Source organism: Sciurus vulgaris (genome assembly GCF_902686455.1).
Source record: "Sciurus vulgaris genome assembly, chromosome: 8".
In the NCBI taxonomy this organism is placed as follows: domain Eukaryota; kingdom Metazoa; phylum Chordata; class Mammalia; order Rodentia; family Sciuridae; genus Sciurus; species Sciurus vulgaris.
The window spans coordinates 68,163,489-68,178,630 of NC_136468.1; the positions used below are offsets into that span (position 1 = coordinate 68,163,489).

At 46.1% G+C, this 15,142-nt stretch overlaps 1 protein-coding gene and 1 long non-coding RNA gene across 6 annotated transcripts in view; both read left to right on the plus strand.

Moving 5' to 3' along the window:
* LOC306667408 (cadherin-related family member 3-like) overlaps positions 1-15,142 on the plus strand; it is a 637,878-nt gene that overhangs the window by 79,861 nt on the left and 542,875 nt on the right. The gene's annotated exons all lie outside the window — the stretch shown is intronic.
* LOC306668278 lies at positions 2,108-9,750 on the plus strand. 4 transcript variants are annotated; one of them, XR_013765807.1, is made up of 4 exons: positions 2,108-2,613; positions 2,727-2,787; positions 4,809-9,171; positions 9,621-9,750. It is a non-coding gene; the product is annotated as an uncharacterized lncRNA (long non-coding RNA). The 4 variants fall into 4 exon arrangements; XR_013765809.1 differs by having other exon boundaries at positions 4,809-9,121; positions 9,621-9,744; XR_013765810.1 differs by having other exon boundaries at positions 4,809-4,922; positions 5,703-9,744.

A 15,142-nucleotide genomic window follows, 5' to 3' on the forward strand; every position in this document is an offset into this window, starting at 1 on the left:
GCCTTTCATTTGGACACCTTAGTTATAGGAAACTCATGTCTTTTGCCAATGACTCCCAAAGAGTCTGAGTTTTTTGGAAACTTGTCTGTTTGGCGGGACAAAGGGAGCTGAGTGTTTCTTAGAAAACCAGAGCCTTATACTCAAAGTTTTGGAGACACTCCCTACTTCAAAGAGTATCTCCTCCCACCGTTGTGAGTGCAAATCCTAACGATCAGTCCTGGTTTGGGGTTTGGAAAACGTGGTTCCTGCAAGTCTTGAGACTTAGGCAGGGTGTATTCATGAGCTCGAGCTTCTTCTTGTGGCACTTCCTGATGCGGCGAGCCCAGGGTGTGGAGTGAGCATCCCGCTACTCAAGTTCTGGAACCCAGTATACTCGGAAGTCTTTAAATTCCTTGGGTTTCCAGCCTATGGCTGCTGTAGCTCCTTCAGAACCAGTGTAGCTGAGGGAGGAAACCTCCCTGATTTATAGGCAAAGCTCATGAGAGTTCCACTCCCGCACTGCCCGCCCCATTTGTTTGTCCACACTCCAGCTGGCATGCTGAGGGTATTTAAAAAAAAACAAACAAACTAACGGTTTTATTATGATGTAATTCACATACAGTAGAATTCAGTGGTTTTTAGTAGATTCACAGTTATGCAACCATCACCACAATATAATTCCCAAACATTTTCCTCAACTCCCAAAATAAACCTCACACCCATTAACAGTCATTGCCACCCCCAGCCACTGTCACCTGCTAATCTACTTTCTGTGTGTATGGATTTGCCTATTCTGAATGGTTTACATAAATGGAGTCACATGGTATTTATCCTTTTGTGTCTCGCTTATTTCACTTAGCATGTTTTCAAGATTCATCCACATCAGTATTTTGTCCCTTTTATAGCTGCAGAATAGTCCATTGTACAAATGCACACGTTTCGTTGACCCGTTCATCAGTTGATGGGTACTGGCTTGTGTCCATTTTTTGTCTATTGTGAATAATTCTGCAATGAGCGGTGCTACAGTGAACATTCACATACAAGTTCCCACATGGACATATGTTCTCATTTAGCTTGGGTATATACCTAGGAATGGAATTGCTGGGTCATGTGGTAACTGAGAAACGGCCCGTTTCCCACAGTGGCTGCAAAGTTTTACATTCTCATCAGCAGTGCATGAGGATTTCATAAGATTTTTGAAAGCGCAAGTGAGGCACTGTGAGCCAAAGTTGCAGAGTAAGGCATTTAGCCCTTCCTAGATCCCATCCACTGTGGCCTGAGGAAGCTGGACATAGTCTAGACTGCTGGTCAACCTCACTGAGATGCACAGTGAAAGCTCTGATGTACCTGAGCAGTCTGCAGATGGGCCTCTGTGTACCACATCAGTGTGGTGGCATGCCTAATTTGAGCTGGGCACTCTACCCACATGACTGCTGATCCTCACAGCCTCTTCTGAGGATGGTCTGTATCTTGAGGATTATCTGCACTTTACAGATGAGAAAATTGAAGGCTGGAGAGATTAGAGAACATGCCCAGGGAACACAGAGCCAGGCCAACCTGGGTGTGTCTCTTCTAAGACTATGTGAGGAGGGCTCAGCTGTATTCTTTTTTTAAAAATATTTTTTAGATGTTGATAGACCTTTATTTTATTCATTCATTTATATGTAGTGCTGAGACTCTAACACAGTGCCTCACACATGCAAGGCAAGTGCTCTACTACTGAGCCACAACCCCAGCCCTCAGTTGTATTCTTTACTTTGTGTTCTGATGGAAAAGGTATCCAATGACTAAAACCCCAAATGGATCCTCTGACTGAATAGCTCTCGGCTTTGACAGTACAAGTCTTCTCATGACTGCAGAAATCAAACATTCACAGGTGCAGAGCAAGTACAGCTTCTGGACAAGCAATATGCTGCTCTGAGAGCATCCTCTCCTGAGAGGTGAGAGGTGGGGACTTGAAATAGCCACAACTTTAGGAGTGAAAAGGGAAAGTTTTGGGCATGGGAAGGGAATATTATACGTGCATTTCCTATCTGCTGTTCAGCAAAAACAGTCTTATATTGGTTATGAGTATACAAGTACCTTCCAGACCCAAATCTGGATTATTTAGAAATAGCCTCTTCCTGAAGACCCAAGAGGCTGCAGTTACTCATGCTGGCCAGCAGGGGCTCTGCCGTTTAATTCTCCAAAAATGGTCCAGACAGGCCTCTGGGAAAAGACTGGCTCTTCCTTCTTTCCACCTTCGCCCATGCTTTCCAGGGTATGTGACTTCAATGCCTCAATGCACAGAGCAGCTACAGGGCACCCAAGGTCAGGATTCTGGCTGGTGGCCATCCCCTCAAAACCACAGCAGCAATGTGGTAGCTGGAAACCAGGCAGGGCCATAACAAACCTTCTGGAGGAAGGAGTGTGTGGCCAGCCCCGCCCACAAGTGGGCTTTTCCCATGAGGCCCTAGGACAGTTACCATGGCATTTGGCCAAGCGAGCTACAGCTATTGACCAAGACAGCTCCCAGCTGGGCTCTGAAAGAGTTTATCACTGCTGACATAAATAGAGTTAGAATAACCAGTGGTGTTTGGCATCTCTGAAGAATTCCCCTGAACTTTGTTTCCTTGCCACACTATCTTGTTACAGGTTCAGGAGAATGAAGGTCCCAAATTCTATGTCCTTGTCTGGTTGAGTGTTTGTGAGTGTGTGAGTGTGCCTGTGTCAGGATCCTGTAGTAATAAAATCTTTTTCATTTATAGAATGCCTGCTGTGCACCGGACCACCTGGAGTTCTTTATGTTTATATTTGATGTACGCCTCTGTGAGTATTATTTAATTTACATATGGAGCATTGGGTCTCAGAAAGAAGTGACCTGCCAAAGGCCTCACAACTAGTAAGTAGCAGGTCTGACTTTGAAGCCACTTTGTGCCAGGCTGGAGTGGGTGCCTTGAAATCCTGTAGCCTAAAAAAGGTATCCAGGATGGGCACTGTGCCACTGACTCGCTCATTGGTGTCACTGGGCGCCAGGAGAGAGAGATAAAAGAGAGGAAAGAGGAAGAAAGGGAGGAGGAGGGAGAAGAAGAGGTAGGGGAGGGTTTGGTGGCCTGAAGCCTCTTACTGGGGAGCCCCCTGCCTGGGGCACTGGCAGGAACAAGCACAGCCTGCATTCTCTCTAGCAGGGCCAACAAAGGGCAGCTGAATCACAGAATTTCTCAAGAAATAAAAATTCCTAGCACACCCCTGGGGCCTCGGGGAGAAAAACTGACAACGTGTTGATTGAAAACAGACTGAGCTGTTGTGCCTGCTCATGGTGGATGGCCTTGCTCTCACAGGTTCACAGCGACACCTAGTGGTCTCTTGGGGCACCTGCTACCTTGCAGAAATTGTGAAGACTGTGGGCCACAAGGCCATCTTGGTCTTGAGAAGATTTAGAGTCTAGAGCAGACGTTTCCTTCTTTCTGTTGTGTCAAAGCTTATATTTTTCACGGGGTCCACCCTCCCACTTTGTGGGATATGTCAATATTCTAAGGAGAGCACCACCCACCTCTGGGATAGGGGTGGGGCACCACTGGTCAAAGACAAGACTTCCCAAAGTTTACCCCCAGGTAGCCAATTGTATATATCCAACTGCACCATCCAGATATTCTGAATTGGTCATTATTTCCTTTTACCTTATTCTTTTCATTTACTAAATGTAGCTAATGTATTTAAGGGTGACATCTTTACCTGACTTTTTTAACACAAACGGATTCTCCAGTGAGAGACATTTCTTTGTTGAACTACGTGTTCAGAAACTATAATGACTACTTCTATATTAGGTCAGAGACCTCAGCTTCTGTAGTGACCCTGACCAGTAAGTCTGCTTAAAAGTGAAAACCACATCTCTTTCAGGGAAATGGTACATTAACATTTCTATTCCCTTCCTTACCTCCCCTCACTCCACTTAAGCTATGGCTAATTTACTTATCTGAAGGTTTCCTGGGGGCAGAGTGTGTCCAGCGTTAGCCCTATGCCTGGGACAGAGTAGGTCAAAACTATGCTTTTGCCGAATGACTTCAGCTCCTGATTGAGCAGCAGATAGCCACAGGAGGAAAATCAGGTCATTCAACTCCCTGGGAATAGCTGCTAAAGGATTACAGACTTTGAAGGGAATGTATCAGACCAGGGAGGCGATTGACAGAAGGCCCCACTCCACCACCAAACTTCTTATTCGTGGTGGGGTGGGGTGGTGATTTGTGGTGAAATAGTAGACCAGCGTGGCATTCGTGGAGTTCTGTAATAAACTGGCACTCCTGGGAGGATTCCCTTGGTCACACTTTGCAGACCCCCTCATGTACCCCCTGGGATTTTTTCATTTGAAGAATCCACAAGCTCCTATGAACTCATTTTTCTGGGAAGAAAGCGACTACCCCCACACTAAATTCTATCTAAATTATGTTGGCCAAATGGCCTTGCGTTAACTAGTTCTGTTTGTTGTAAAGAGTGGAGACCTACAGCTTTGTTGGGAGGTCATATGCAGAAATAAAGAGGCTGGGCTCTTCGGAACCCAGAAGAGGCATACCACCTATTCGAGGCGTAGTACAGTTGATGCAGATCTATGGGTGCCATCCCAGTATCATTTGAATAATTTCCATAAATTTGAGAAACATGCCATCAGAATGGTTTGGATAAGTTTTATTCTAAGGTCCATGTATTAAATAAAGTCTTGGCTCTCAGGGTGGCCCTATTGGGAGGTGGTGGTCTAGTGGTAAGTCTTTAGGTATTGGGTATGTACCTTTGAAGGGCATTGTGGGACCCCAAAGTCATCCTCTTTTTTTTTTTTTTTTTTCTTAACTTTCTAGCCATAAGGTGAGCAGTTTGCTATGCCAAGTGCTCCTTGCCATTGTCCTTTGGCACCCCCACCACAGGCTCAAAGCAATGGATCTGTCTGATGCTGAACTGGACCCTCCAGAACTGTCAGCCAAAATAAGGCTTTTATCTATATAAGTTCAGTATTGTAGGTATTTCATAATAGTGACAGAAAACTGATAAATGTAGCATGTTAAGGGTACCACCTCACCAGGGGAAGGTCAGAATTCAGTTGCTGGGCTCTGTTGCAGCAAGGATATGGGCGTATGACCCAGACTCTGCTAAATGAAATGGCATCTTGAGACCTCAGTCTAGAAGAGTGAAAAGCGAAGGACAGATGTGACATGAGATTGCATGTTGGTGATGGGAGGTGGGGCAGGGTGGCGGGACAAAGGATGAGCAGAGATGTGCAGAGTAGCATGCACCAAGGACAGTGTGATCAACACTGTGACCAGGCAGGTGGAAAGTTAGATATTGTTCATAGCTGCAGAGCCCTGATTTCTCTTTTGCTCTGACCGTGATAGAGATTCTGTGAGCCACTAATAGGCTTTAAGAAATTCTTTTTTGTGTTTAAACAAACCAGGGTAGGTTAAATGTATCATAAAGTGCTCATTGCAAAAGCCATTCAGGGGTTGGGGCTGTAGCTCAGCCATGAGCACTTGCCTAACAAATGCAAGGCCCTGGGTTTGATATCAAGCACTGCCAAAGGGGTGGGGGGGGGAGTTTTTTTACAAGGTTATTTGGCATTCAAGTAAGTTATAAGAAGTTAAAGTCAGTTTAAGGGTCTTTGCTCCAGAGAGCTTGTACTCAGCTATTTTGTTTGGGGCTATGGCTATTGTTACTATCTGTTCAATATCCCTCCAGCATCAACCATCTTCCGTGGTTAGGCTCTGTATTCTAGTGGGATTGACATCAGGCCCTGGATCTAGAACTAGGTACATGACCCAAGCCAGGCCAATCAGATTGCTGCTTCTCTCTGGCTCTGGTGATTGACTCTGGGATGGATGTACGTCCCAAAGTGGATGAATAAGAGCTATTCCTGGGACTCATGCTGTAAGCTAGGAAATGACCCTTTTTCTACTGAGGCTACTATGCTGGAAGGAGGTAAGCATGAAGATTGAAGCCAACATTGGCTACCTTATTGACTGTGGGAAGAACCTTGCCAATGAAAGAAAACACCAATTGGAGGAGAGCAGAGTGAGAGATAAATACTAATTGCTGATGATATTCAGCATTTGTATCCAGCCATAATTAAAGTCTATCCTTAAATTTTTCTATTATGTGAATCATCAAATTCCTTTGTAAGTTCATTTGAGTTGGATTTCTGTTACTTGAAAGGAGAAGGGTCTGACTAATACACTGGCACACCTTCAAATACTAGAATTTTTGGCAAACCTTTTAAGGGATTAAATCACATCCTTACTTAACATCCTCTTGGCTACCCCTTGAGCCCATGTGTTTATTTATGGTTACAATACAGTTTGTCCCCTCTGAAATTCACATTGAAATGTGATGGCCTTTGTGGCGGTGCTGGGAGGTGGGGCCTCTGGGGAGGTGTTTGGGTCTCAGAGACCCAGAGACCTCATGAAAGGATGAATGCTGTTCTTACAGGAATGGGTTAACTGTCATGGGATTTGGCCCAGACTTTTTCTGTCTTCTGCATGCACCCACATGCCCATCTGCTTTCTGCCATAAGTTGAAGCAGCATGAGGCTCTCACCAGATGCCAAGCAGCTGGTACCCTATCTTGAACTTTCCAGCCTACAGATGGTAAGCTCAATGAACTTCTTTCCTTTAAAAATTTCCTGGTTTCAATATTCTGTTATAGCAACAGAAAACAGACTAAGTTGGGCCCCAACTGCATTCTCTTCTGTACTGAGGCAGTTTCCACATATCCCAGGGGACATGTGGTCATGTTGGCACACATTTGTCCTTGTGCTCTGCCTCTTCTCTCCAATGTGCATGCTTGGGATCCTCCTACTCTACTTGAAGCCTTCCTCTCAACATTCTGTCTGACAAACACTGTTGTACAATATATATCCTCAGTGGCAACGAAAGGTACATTTTCCACCTTGAGCACAATGTGGTACCCACCTGTGCAGGGAATGCTGCCAGCCAGCGTGCAGAGGCATCTGGGCTCAGAACCACTGGTCCTGGAGCTCCGGCATCAATATGCTCAGTGTCTGCAGTCTTCGCTCAAACCCGTCTGAGTGTATCTTTATGATTCTTATCTGCTACCAGTTGGCTTATTTCCTCTTAATTTCTAAAATCAGTTTCCTGAGCAGGAAGATAATCAGATTGATCTAATTGCTACCTCTAATTCTCCTTTGGGAAGACTTGGTTGAGCTGAACCACATCAGTCAATACCAGCAAGTCACTGGACAGGAGGTCCTGGGTGAGAGATCCACTCCTATTCATTCACACATGCCAAGATAGGGTGTGGGTCACATGGTAAAAACGCAGCCAATGCTGGATGAGGAACAGCTTGGGGACATTTCTGTAACGGGGGACTATGCCTAGGGCAGGTTTTCTTAGCTAGGAATGGCGAGTATGATAACTCCCATGATTGATGTCTCTGGTACATTCTCCTGACTTATAAATAATAGGATAAAATCATGATGATGATGGGGTGGGGAAGATGATAAATGTCAAGCTTGGCTTCACCTTCAACACTGTCTTCTTCCTGAATCATACTTATTGGCTGTCTCTGAAAATGTTACCAATTTTTGCCTTCCAGAAGCCAAAGGGCTGACTTGTTTTAGGGTCTCTGAGGGACTGTGCGGGAAGAGGAAATTCTAAGCACTGAATACTCTTTTCCCTGACTTGGAGCATGCATCTTCCACCCTCCCTGTGAGACGAGGGGTCTTTAGATAGGTTGAGCATTGGGCATAGCGTTGAGAGTTGAGCATTCTCACCTCCTTTCTCCAAGCCAGACAAGGGCACATGTGCCCTGTAACTTTCTCCTGAAACTGGGAGCAGGGCTGTGGATATGGATGTGTGGGCCCTCTAGTTTATTTCTACTTTATTCCATAGTGTTGGGTCAGTCCTCTCAGCTGACTCCAGGACTTCTAGCTTCAAATCAAATTCCTTTCAAAACAACCAGGAGACTACCTCGGAGGCCTTTCTCACACCAGCCCCTGTGGAAGTGTTGGAAGTTCTGCCGTTAGCTAACTGTTTGATCTAGCAAAGTGAAAGACATCAGGACACCTTCTTTCTTAATAAAATCAAATCCCTAACCACCAGAGGGAGGAAATCTGGTGAGGAGGGTGGGTTGGGTTGTACCAAAAGTCCCCTTTGAATGTCCTTAGTTGGGTCAGAGTGACTGAGGCAGACATGTCTTCCCTGGGTCATCTTCTGCCAAGGCCCAGAGTACTATCCTAAAGTTTAATCCCTTTTTGTATGTAAAGGGTCATAGAATCTTAGAATTATAACTTCTGAAACATTGATAGTTCATTTCTCCAAAGTGGAAGGGTCTTTGGAGCTAATTTATTTAATCCACCAGGTTCTGGTGAATTGTTTGACTTTCTATATTAAAGGGGTGTCTCAAACAAAAAGTGGTATCTAGTCTAACACAAAAATAGAATAACATGCCAGGCGTGGTGGCACACACCTGTAATCCCCACTGCTCAGGAGGCTGAGGCAGGAAGATCTCGAGTTCAAAGCCAGGCTCAGCAAAAGCAAGGTGCTAAGCAACTCAGTGAGACCCTGTCTCTAAATAAAATATAAAATAGGACTGGGGATGTGACTCAGTGGTTGAGTGTTTCTGAGTTCAATTCCTGGTAACTGACCCCACCCCCCAAAAAAAAGAATGACACCAAAGTGACTTGGTCTGATTCTGGAGAAGACATGGCTTAATGGTTAAGGGCGTGGACTTTATTATTCTTTAATGTACTTGGGTTCAAATATTGACTACATCATTATTAACTTTGTGACCATGGGTTATTTAATATTTTGAGCTTCATATAAAATGGGAACCACAGTAATGACAGCAATTCTACATCGTGTGTATATTACATGAGTTTGCATACATGGTAAGTGCTTAGGGACTAGCCACTATTTTTTTTTTGGCTCGTGGGATTTCCCAGGGGAACCATCAGACCTTTTTCTAGAGTCCTCATGGAATTGTCAGACTTTGGAACGCTTCCAGGGGAGGGTGACAAACATCACAGATGTGAATCTCCTCCAGCTCTGTTCCTCCTGCCTCTAGGTACCTCAGGCCAAACATCACTGGTTCCAGAAAAGACAGCCAAGGCAACAGCCGGCTTGGAATGTGCAAGTCTGGATCTGGGCCATTCGCCAAGTGGAAAGTGAGCGGATCACTGACGGGCAGAAATGACCAGTTCGGAGTTTTCCTTTAGTATGTCTTGTGGCTTGATGTCCCTGGGCACAGGACTTTCAGCACAGGGGTTGGGCATGGAGAAGAAGCCCCCGGCTCTGTCCATTTATCCTGATCTATAAATGTTAACTGGCTTGACAGGACAGGTCCTCAAGTCCAAGCTCTGGGACAGCTAATCTAAGCTCAGCCAGGCTTTTGTTAAATCAGTGATCTAAGAAGCTGGCAAATCCCTTAAGAACAGTGTCTGGGAGGTGACAGCCCAGGCAGATCCAGGGCTTACAGTCTCCGTGTCATTGTGAGAACTGATATGCACATGCTTTTCAGTTTGCAAGGGGTTCACAGACTTCATCTAATTTAATCCTCAAAATAATCCTGTAGGTTGGGCAGAGTGTAGAGAGAGAAAACTCCCCACGGAGTCTAAAATCTGTGAAGAATGTTGAGGTCATCTGCTTCACCCCCTTGTTCTGCAGACAAGGAAAGGAAAGCCCTAGAAACCCAGGTCACCTCACTAATGAGGAGCAGCACCAGAGCCAGGATCTGGGACCTTTGTTCTTCTGCCTCGCACAGTATATCTACACAGGGGAACTTGAGCTTGCTTGGGAAGCCCAACATGCAGTTTTAGGCGGGTGTGTTTCTTAGTAATGTTCCCATTACTCTCACTGCTTCTGGATCAGTCCTGGACTGAGGAGAGGGAATAAAGCCAGCCTGGGTGGCAGCTCCAGCTTTCAGCTGCCCTGAGGAACCAGTCTGAGCCTTTTGCAAGTCCCAGTTGAGAATCTCAGCACTCTGATGGGCAATTCTGCAACCCTGGGGATGAGTCACCATGGGCTCAGCTGAGCATTCCTTGGCTTGTCCTATTTTCTCCAGAATTTGCCAAAGTGCTGAAAAGCGAGGGTGGAAATCCTTCTCTCTGGTTTTAATCCATTAGGATGGTGGCACACAGACTATGCTCCCAGCATTGGATTGCAGGTGTGCCTCGAGGTCAGAGGCTAACTCTTCCTTGTCCTTAGCCCAATGCCCGGTGGTGCTCCATAAGCAATGGAGGGGGACACATCATGAAGTGCTGGGTCCTGAGGGGAACCTCAGTGGCATTATGTGTGAAATCCCCGCTGAAAGGGCTGCTGCCCTGGGCTCTCCTCTGGGCATGGTGCCAGGCTGACCGTGATTGGGGTTATTCTTGAGGTTCCTCAAGGTGGGAGGGCACTGCTGGAAGTGCTTCTTAGGGGACATTGGCCATGCATGCACAATTCCTCAGGAACACATCTGCTCAGCCCCACTACAAACAAATCTTTGCTGACTTACTTAGCGTCCATTAAGTTCATATTGAAATTAACATGCAGGAGGAGAAAGAGGAGGGGTTACAATCCCCAAAGAGGGTTAGAGAGGCATTTAAAATGTATGAAGATCTGTGTACCAGATGTTTGTCTCACTAAAATAAAATAATAAAACAACACAGAACAAAACGCGACACCAAAAACACTCTCTGAGAACAAGGGGAAAGCTCAGTGTCTCTCATCTCTTTCTTTCTCAGATTTTACCCCAAGGTCACATTGGAAGGTCGCCAACAGTCTTGTGGTGGGTGCTAGACAGCCGTGGAGTCCCAGTGCACTGCAGTTGGATGGTAGTGACGGAGGCAATTAGCCCCCACACAATAGACCCTTCAAAATCTTAAGCAACTTGGGGACCTCGCACAAGGAGGGTCTCAGATGATGAGCTCACTGTTCTGAGAACTGTGTCAGAGGCAGACCTTAGTGCTAAGGGGTGTATAGTCCCCCTGGGCCAGCAGAGCAAAGGACAGGAAGTCCTGAGTGAGACCCTGGGAGTTCTCTGGATTGCCTAGCCAATGAGCCAGTGTGTCCAGGCCCCCTCCCAGCAGAAGGGGCTGTTCTGAGGCTTCCTCTCCACCCTCACCCGATCCTAGGTATATGTCTGAATAATGCCTGAATATCTCCTCAGCCTGCACCGGAGTAGCCTGTGTATCCTTCCTGGACTGGGAAAAGCTTCCACCATTGGAAACCAGACCCACACTGTAGACTCAGCTCTCCCTGGCTCTGGGAATGCAATGGAATGGGAGACAATGGCCTGCTTTATTTCTGTTCTCTTCAGGTCTTGTGCACCTCCCTACCAAAGTCTACACCTTAACCCATGTCAAGAGATCGTATGAAATTGTCTCAAGTGTGGTTCATGAATGGAGGAAACCCGACACAGAGCGTTTCTGAAACCATCGCCTCTGGGCCAGTAAACTGCTAGTGACTATGAGTAGTGCCTTTTATGCCACCATAAAACCTAGAGGCACAAGGCCAAGGGGAAGGCAGGGATCTTGAAAGAGCTCTGGGGCCAAGAAAGCACATTCCATGGAAGACTTCTGCAAGGAAAGGGACCAGATCTGTGCATGTCAGTGCCCTGGGAACAGTCCCTCTCATTTCCTGCTTCCATGAGCCACCTACCAGCCCAGGCCCAACACATGTGAGACTTCAGTTCTCAGTTCACCACTATCTGCTTTACTTCTTGAAAATGGATCATTCTGCTGCCTTCCTGGAATGCAGTTCCATATCTTACTGGAGCCAGCAGCCTTGCAGAATAACGGGTATTTTCCTCTCTTTAATAGAGATGTCCCTTCCTCTATGCCAAGTGAGCTCTTCCAAACATTTGCATTAGCTCACGTACATGGGAAAATAAGCTCCTTTGCCATCTAATAAAGGGGAGGAGAATGCTTTTTCTAAAAACTGGACTGAATCCTTAATGTGTAACCTTAGACCATGTTGTGTAGTCGGGAGAACAAGCAGTAAGATGTCTTTCACGGAATTTCTTTCAGTTCCACAGTTGTGCAATGCTTCTTCCCATCTCAGGGCCTTTTCTCCTGCAACCTTGCTTTCTGGAATTTGTTCTTTCATTCATTCAGCACATATTTGGCTGATCATCTGTTGTACATCTGTTCACCCTGCAGGTGCTGGGTAAGACGTGGATATGGAGCATAGCAATTAAAGGTGAGGTATGGTTGGGCCCATGTTCATTTCTCATTGGTACTCCATCTGCCAGAGAGCATCACTATGAGGACATCTAACCAGTGGTTCTCAAAGGTGAACAGCAAAGAAACTTATGGGGAACAGGAGTGAAGAGAGCAATATGAGACTGGGGACAATATAGGAGCAATAGAAGGGCTGCCCTTCCTTTCCCAAAATTCGCCAGAGCAGTGCCTCTGAAACTTTTTGACTATGCTACACTATAAAAAATAGGTTTCACATTAGAATCCAGCATATACACAGATGTATGTGTATCCATACAAAAATACACAGACCTAGCAAAATTTTGAGACATCACCAACCTTTATTATGTGTGATGACTCTGAAATTCTATTCTATTCTAGTCTATTCTGTTTTGATCTATCCAAAATGATGTTCATGAATTTTATAGCCCAATAAAAAAGTGCAAATGTCACTTTGAAAAACATGTAGAAATGAAGGAAGGAAGCACCATGGAAAGAAGTTACCATCACATCTCCCCTTAACTGCATTCAGAGAACCCTCTGTTGAGACCACCAAGGAAAATTCTCCCACAAAGCAAATTCTTCTGCTTTTATTTGCATTTAAGAAGACCCAACCTTCTGCTTTTGGGTGTGCTTAAAGCCAAGTCCAGCCTGCTGCCTGTTTTTCTGTAGCCTATGAACTAAGAATGGTTCTAAATGGAAAAAAAAAAAAAAAAAAAAAAAAAATTCAAAGAAGAATAATTTACAACACATGAAAATCATATGAAATTCAAATTTCTGGGTCTATACATATTGGATCACAGCCATGCTTGTTCATTTGCATATTATCTGTGGCTGCTTTTGCGCTAAAGGGCCCAGTTGAGTTGCTGCATTTGAGACCATATGGTCCTCAAAGCCTAAAATATTTACTGTCTGGCCCCAGACAGAAAGAGTTTGTCGTCCCCTGATTTTATGTGTGGTATTTCTCATGTTGGGATGGGGTGACCCCAAAATAAATGGTTTTGCTGGTAGGGGGCCTTCAAAGGGCTGGCTGAAGGAGAACCTCTGGCTTTCCTGTCTTCTCTGTGGTCCGCAGGAACGTCCATGCGGTGCTGACCTAAATACAGGAATTTGCAAGCAGCTGGCCAAATGCTCTCCAGAGACCTCTGCTGGCCATCAGGCACTGGTTGGCCTGGCCTCTGGGGTAGTGGTGGGGCTGCGGGCCCAGAGGGCATAGCCCTTGAAATACTCCCCCACATTGGGCTCTGGATTCTCCATTTCATTTTCTCTCTCTTCCTTGTTTTGATAGTAACACTGTCTCTCTTCTTTTTTCTCTCTTTCTGTATGCTTACATGAATTCTGGGTCAGTGTTTTCTAGCAAAGTAGGTGACAAATTAAGATATTGAACCATTAATGAACACCTTTTTTGTCATTTCCCTTCCTCTTCTCAGATTCCTTCCCATCCCAGTAAAGCAGGAGACTATCCTGGGCTCTTGTTCCAGGGAAGTATGGGGTGGATGGGGAGCAGAAAGCTCTTAAATCTCTAACTGTAGGGACAAGAGGCCTTGAGGACTCTCAACAGAAACGGTTCCAGGAGAACATTAAAGGAGAGAACAAGACTTCCCCCACCTGGATGTCTGGGCTGAAGTGGATGGGAAACTGTGAGGGGTGACAAATGAAGAGGAATCAGTAGGTAAGGGAGGAGATGCAGACCCTGGAGACACGGAGGCCAGCACTCAGGAGGACACCTCAGCAGAGGACACAGGAGAGGCAGACTCAAGCCACCTGGTTGGGTCAACCTGCACTGAAGCAAATTCACCCAGGGCTACAGGCTGGCAGGGCTTCCCTGGGTGACTCCACATCAGGCACAATACCATCTGAGCATTGGCTCTGTCCGCCTCTGATGTGGCTAGGAATCACTACCCTCACAGTGTCCCCAGATCTGAGTCAGTTCAAGAAACAGAGAAGGGCTGGACATTTCATGAACACGATGACTAGCCTATCCCAGATTTCCATGCTTTCCGAACATCACTAGATCAGAATGGACAGCCAGGCTGGTGGTAACCCCCAGAGTGTGGTGGTACTCCTGTGCACCTGCGTGTTTGAGACTGTGTGATGGGGTTTGGGGTTTGGTGGAGGATGAGAATAAAAGGAAGGAGAGCTAAGTAGCCAGGCAGATATCCTTTACATCACACATGTCCCCATGTGACTTGATCTTATGACCCCCCCTTTGTTCCCACTGACCACCTTCCATACAAGTGCCCAGTCTGCTGTGCCTGGGGTAGGCAGCACCCGATGCCTAGACTTCCTCTTGGTCCATTTGTGATGTGTCAGACATGTCCCTCTGACTCTGGGAGATAGTCCCTGCCTTTTCTGCTCCTTTCCTAGCTTTGGTTCTTTTTAGAGGAGGTCCCACAAGGGAAGGAGGAGGGGATGGAGGCAAGGTGAGTTCCCTCATCTCTGCACTCTGGCTTAGGACCCTTGGGAGACTTTTCTGACTTGAGAAGTTTTCTGCAGCCTCCCTCTTGCTAAGGGACACTGGGCCCACTTCCTTCACTCTGGTGCCAGAGCTTAGAATCCTGACCTGCATGTCACAGAAGTCGGCACCACCAGTTTCAGCTCCATTACAGTAGGCTGCTTGATCTCATTTATTTTCTCCCATATACTTGAAGTTAGGACAGCTTTAATTTGAAATGGAAATTTATGCAAATACTATGTAAATTAGGTCATTCCCAGATTAACTGGGGGAAAAAATCTGGTCGCCTTAGCAGGCACCATCTGTTCCCTCCTCATTCTTTCCATATCTGAACCCCACCCTCCCCTTTCCCAATCAACTTGGAAACTTGTTTTCCTGGGGCTGAGAAAAGAGATCTTGGAAGCGAAGGGAACAGATTACCCATCAGTTTCCCAGGTAGATGTTCAACTGTGTTTTGTTGTGGAAGGGGCTTGGGGAAGAGGCTGTGAAAGAGGTTTAGGGTTAACTCTGGGTCAGTGGCTTGGAGGGAGCCCCAATCTCATGTGTGCCAG